The sequence below is a fragment of the Haplochromis burtoni genome, unplaced genomic scaffold, assembly GCF_018398535.1.
Source record: "Haplochromis burtoni strain Fernald_Lab_line unplaced genomic scaffold, NCSU_Asbu1 Contig_460, whole genome shotgun sequence".
NCBI classification, from domain to species: domain Eukaryota; kingdom Metazoa; phylum Chordata; class Actinopteri; order Cichliformes; family Cichlidae; genus Haplochromis; species Haplochromis burtoni.
In genome coordinates, this window is record NW_024582821.1 from 199891 (window position 1) to 205849 (window position 5959).

Here is a 5959-nt window from a genome sequence, read left to right on the forward strand (position 1 = left end):
CACACACACACACACACACACACACACACACACACACACACACACACACACACAGGCACATACTTAGCTAGAACAGACGGCTCAATCTGAAATGGTATTACTAAATAAACTGGTGCCTTGTGCGATAAGCCCTTTCTGCAACAGTGTGCGTGTCCAGATGCGCAGGCTGGGGCGACTCTTGGAACATAGTGAAACCTTTGCAACATCTTGCATCATCTCTCCAATAACACCATTAAGACAGTCTAGGGACTCATTCCAAAGTTTTATTTCTACTTGTTTCTGAGTTTTTTTCTCTCTCTTTGCAACATTTCTCTCCAGCCTGTGAGGCTTCAACTGCTTCTGTGTGCATGACAGCTTTTATTGTTAATTTCCCTGCCGCTCCACTGTTATTTTTTCAATATTGTCTCTGACGAGATGCTGCAGAAGCAGTCATAATAGTCATTTTGATATTGTGACTCTCTCTGCTCTGCAGTAACCCGGAGAAAATGGATTTATTCTGTTTCAGATCAGATCTCGTGTGCAGATGGAAAAGATTTGGTTTGAATGTCTGCTCTTTGCCATGTTTTACAATACACATGAGCAAAACCAACATCCTGTTAGGACTAGAAGCAAAACTAGATGCAGGGAGCTAAATCTATAGGACTGCAGACGATCAGGTGAGAAAAGAGGCAAGATGAAATTTTAATGATTCCTGGTACAAAAATGCACAAAAAAAAACTGGGGCATCGATTCTTTAAGAATATGGGAAACATAAGACTGAACAAAAAGGGATACAGATCCAGGCTTATGCTGACTGCCTGCCAGTTTAGAGAAATCTTCTTGAGTTCTCCCCTGACAGATTTAAAAGCATCCATCTCCTTACTTCTTCACAGCAAACATTAAGCTGACACATATACATTTCCTGCTGGTGGAAGCTTTTATTCATGCTGCAGGGCAGTCCTTCAGGATCCTCTGAGTGCAAATATGCATGAGTGGCTCATCACATGACTCAGTATTTACATAGCAGGGGCACCAGCATGCATCATAACCAGTCGCTATTGGATTTACTGGCAGACAAGCATCTTTGTGTCAAATCTTCGTGCAGGGATTCAGCCCACTGACATGTAAGAAACTCGTTTTAATACACTTTACTTCTCTGGTTCTGATTTATCAATTAACTGGTGAGAAAACTACACTAATGCAAATGTAAGGAATTGGATGCAAAGGTTGATCAGAACCTGCAGTATATCATGTCTGATGGGAAACAGATCTAATCTAAATTTAGGTTTTTAGCAAAACCCAAATTTAAGATAGATCTTTATTGTCACCGTTACCAGAACAATGAAACACAGTTTGGTATCCCTCTATTGGCAGCTTGTAAGTTTTTTACATTCACTTCATTTATACCATATACACCATACCGTACAGAAAACCGTGTTATGAACCCTCTCAAACTTTCTATACTTCTGAAGAAATCTAACCTGAAACATCGCCTGATTTTCACAAAAGTCCTATAAGAAAAAACATAAAATCAAAATGAAACAAATGAATCAACGATATAGAACCTGGCCACTTATTTAGAGTGTGAAATAACATCATTACATTGATTTCATTCATCACAATCTTCCACACAGTGCAAAAAAGCTTGTTTCTTAATTCTTTGATGGTATTTGTATGATTTTGTATTTTTTGGGTTCATGTTTGCTCATTACTGATCATCAGTCATACAGCACAGAATATCATAAATAATCCTCTAACTTGAAACTCAGTATGTCCAAGATTGACAAAACAGGCTTAAATTCTTATTTAAAGAGGAGATCTTGAACTTTGGAATCTAAGTAAATTTAAACTGGTCTGTATGGCTGTGGATTGGTGGAAAACAACCTAACCACCCTAAACAGCCTAACTTTTGACATTAGACTGAACGACAGTAATATTTTTTATCCTTTAAGCTGGATTTTTAGACCAATGTTACAAAAAAATTACTTTAAAAGAGTGGGGAGTGCTTTTCTGGAGTGAAAAAGGATGAGCCATGGGAGGAAAATGTACAACAAAAAGAAGAAGATACATATGGAATAAAAGGTCCAGTCTGCAGACCACTTGCCATGACCACAGTGGTAAAGATTGTGAGCAGGAGGGCTTCAGAGAAATGCCACTTTAAGGGCTCAGACACAGATGACATAGAAATTCAATATGAATCACATAAAGTCCATTCATTAAGAGGAGCTTTTGCATTTTTGGCCATAGACACAACGCTGATATATGTTTAAATGAGCTGCTTGGCATACTCATTAAACCCGGAGAGATCTGCCTTAAGATGCATTCAATGCTTCTTAACAATCCATTTTAATTTGAAAGTCTCAGTTTGTGTGGTGGGTCACACTGGTAATTTGGACTTGAGAATGGTATCACTTTGCAATTATCCTGCTGAACTATAGAAGAGGGTTGGGATGAGTTTAACATAAGCAGACTCATTCAGGTGCAAGTACAGCAGCTAAGCCCAGGGATCATTTAAATCTAGACACTGTATATAACACCTGTTGTCTTCAGCACTTGAGTGAAGATGTGGATTTCTGATCTACTTGAAGGAAATTATTTTCACTTTGAAAGTCACTTAAGAGAAATTAGGATTATTAGCCACAACCTCTTAGTGCAGGCTACAGGAAGACTTTAAGATGAACACATTTCTGAAGGCTGAAGAAAAACTATATAGCTTACACGTATGATTGAAGTGTATTTATACAGTGAAAAAGGGATGATGGAACATTTACAGCTAATGATGTGGCATATCTGTTTGAATGCTGATGCAAATTGTAGCTCCAGCATCACGTATGTACAGTGGGTCATGATTACAACACAGCAGAGACTGCTGACGGACACTTGCATTAATGGTTACGTAGCAAAGATTGAATGTTAATCTTTGACGGCTAACCGTCTTTTCTTAAAGTCTATTCTTCCAAAATGCTTCTAATATGAAAGTTGTGCTGACATAAGTTCACCATGGGCTGGATGTACTTCTTGAATAAAATCATCAGGATGTCCTTGCTAGGCTTTTTACCAACTGACTACACACTATTTGCAACTGTTTGTATCACAGTAGTTGAAGCAGTCAAACAATAAATTAGTTTCCAAGTTGAATATTTTTACTTTTGAGCAACCATTTGGTTTGATTCAGCGAGCTTTATTCTCATCAGTTTTTTAATTTTGCTTTTCTTTTAAAAAACTGATCAAAAACTGCATTCTCATGAACAGAATTAATCTATTAAAATACAAAAGAGGTGGATTCCAGTATGTGGAAGCCGCCATATTGATCATAGCCATTCAGCCTAATTGCATTTCATGTCTTCATGTCTGGCATTTTAATAAAATATCACAGTCTTCCTCCTCACCTTAAGCCTCGTCTCCTAAACTGAAGTCTTGGCTCTTTTACACAAACATGCATAAATGTGCTTTTTTATTTCCGATATTTTTGCAATTACTTATTTTCAGCAGATTAGACATAATGTTATATCAGGTAGTGAGAGTCTATGAAAATCACACTTTCTCTCTGATAAACATTTGATTACATTCTCACATTGTATGAGAGTCTATTCACTAAATGTCTGAGTCCAGCAATGTTTGATCCCTTTTTCACTAACGCAGGCTAACGGAGGCTAGCATTAAGAAAAAAGTTCAAGATATTGTCAACAACTCCCCTCTGCATTGTTGTCATCGGACAGAAGAGAACTTTCCTGACTCATCAACTCATATCAGACTCCTTTCACAAAGTTTCACAGACTCTTCCTGAATAAACTAACATGGACAACAGCCGAGGAAACAGCATATTAACAGCCACTCATGGCGGCCAGAGTTGTTTGTCATACATTGACTTTAAGAAAACAGAACTCAGCTAACTGAAATTTACTGACAACTAGTGGTGAGATTTCACATACTGTCATTTTAAAGCTGGAGGTCCCACTCAGTCAGCACCAGATATTTGTATGTGTTCCTTATTACTGCTCTTGTTTTTGTTACTTCCTTTCTTTTCTTTTTTGAAAATAATTTATCCTCCTCTCCTCTCTTGTAGACTGCTTAATGAAAATTTGGAATGACCCTCCTGCTCCACATCGTTCACCCGACTCTGAAAAATACCAAAGAAAATTCACTACACCTGAACTATTGACCGTTATCTGCAAAATCCCCAATAAACCTATTAAACTTTCATCTTTGGTGTTCAGATCTGGTTTGAGACTTTACAGTCACCACATTTTAAACATGGCCTTTGTTTACATTTCACAATATTTCCTTTTGACCCCAGAATTATGATGTTGAATAATCTTCAAAAAGTCTTTTTTTATGTTTTAAGAAAGCATCATGATGTCACAGTGAATTTTTGTGTCTGTGTCAACATAACTCAGTTTTATCGTGTGTATCAGTTACTGAGTTATAGGCAGGAACAAGTTTAGTTTAATGTGACCTTTGACCACAAAAAAAAGAAAAAAAAAATCAGTTCATCCTCCCTCCCTAATAGAAATCCTGTCACATGTGCAGAGGCCTAGAAACTAAGAAACTAAGAGACCACTAAGAGAATTATGTATGACATGAAATTGGTTAGTAGGAAGTGTTTTAGGTATTTATAGAGCGGTTTAAGTGCATCTCTGAGGTATTTGTAGCCTCAGAAGTGAGTTTCACTTTTCCGGTGACGCGTTTGTGCCTTGTTGTATTATGGGTGTTGCATCCTGCTGCTGTGAGTACAAAAGTGGATTCAAAGGAGCTTTTTTCTGAAAGCAGAGATCCCTCCAGTTTTGTCTTCCTGTTTACACCCATTCTCGCACTTACACACACGCACACACAGTTACTCATGTGAAGCAATACACACAGTCTCTCTATGACTGAAATACATATCACGCACTCACGCATGTATAACCCTCACATGCACGCACAGCATTTTATTTTACAAGTATTTCATGTTTCATATTCATATCACAGCTTTTGTTGTCCTCCCATAGTGTGCCAGGCAACCTGCTGAACTGTCTCCCAGCAGGATTTCCTGTTACATCATCAGCTTATATATCTCCTGGAGTGTTTTTGTTTGTTCTTTTAACCACATATATGTTCAAATCTAAGCAAAGAATAATGGCAAGCTTACTGTGGTACTTTGATCTATTAGCTTGTCACTAAGAAATTTGAATTACTTTTATCACGACATTGTGAAGACTGGACTAGAAGAAACTGTGACCGAAAAAAGTGTGTCAGAGAGGACAAAGATTGCGATGAGTCACGCTGAACCTAAGAAAATAATCCCATCACACCACATAAAGCTGTTGCCTCAAGCTGAAAGGAGTTGTTTTCGTGAGGAGAGAACTCAGCGCTAGAAGATTGCCTCGGTCTTTGTTATGTAACATCTGAGCAGGTGGGATAAAAAGCAGAAAGAGCCAAAGGATGAAAAAACCCTGATGGATACTTTTAACAGCGTTCACTGGTGACTTTCTTTTTACCACATGAATGGTGTCCTGGGTTTTTTTTATTGTATTGCCACAAGAGTACGCTCAAAGACACAGAGGTGATGCGAGGAAGAACTTAAAGTGTTCTTATTTTATTTGATAACCAGTCTACGTGATGTGAGATAATTACATGTGCTAGTGTAATTGACACATGCAATGTTACTATCCTATAATAATTGAGCAGTTAGGGATATATGTGATATTAGGAACAACAAAAGCAGAGATGGACGACCCCAGGATCAGGCTTAGCAGCACTCTCTAGTGCAAATGTATCACCTTGAAACTTTACTATGAAGGAAAAGACATCTCTAAGCAGAGACAAGTACATCAGCAGCCTGCCACCAGAGGTACAGGGATGTACACTCATACTCATCATGACTCGATGAATCATGATCGAGTCATGACTCATCATTGTAAATACGCCTGACCATTTTATTACCAGCTATACCATCAAAAGGCAGAGGTGGGACCAAGTCATTGTTTTGCAAGTCTCAAGT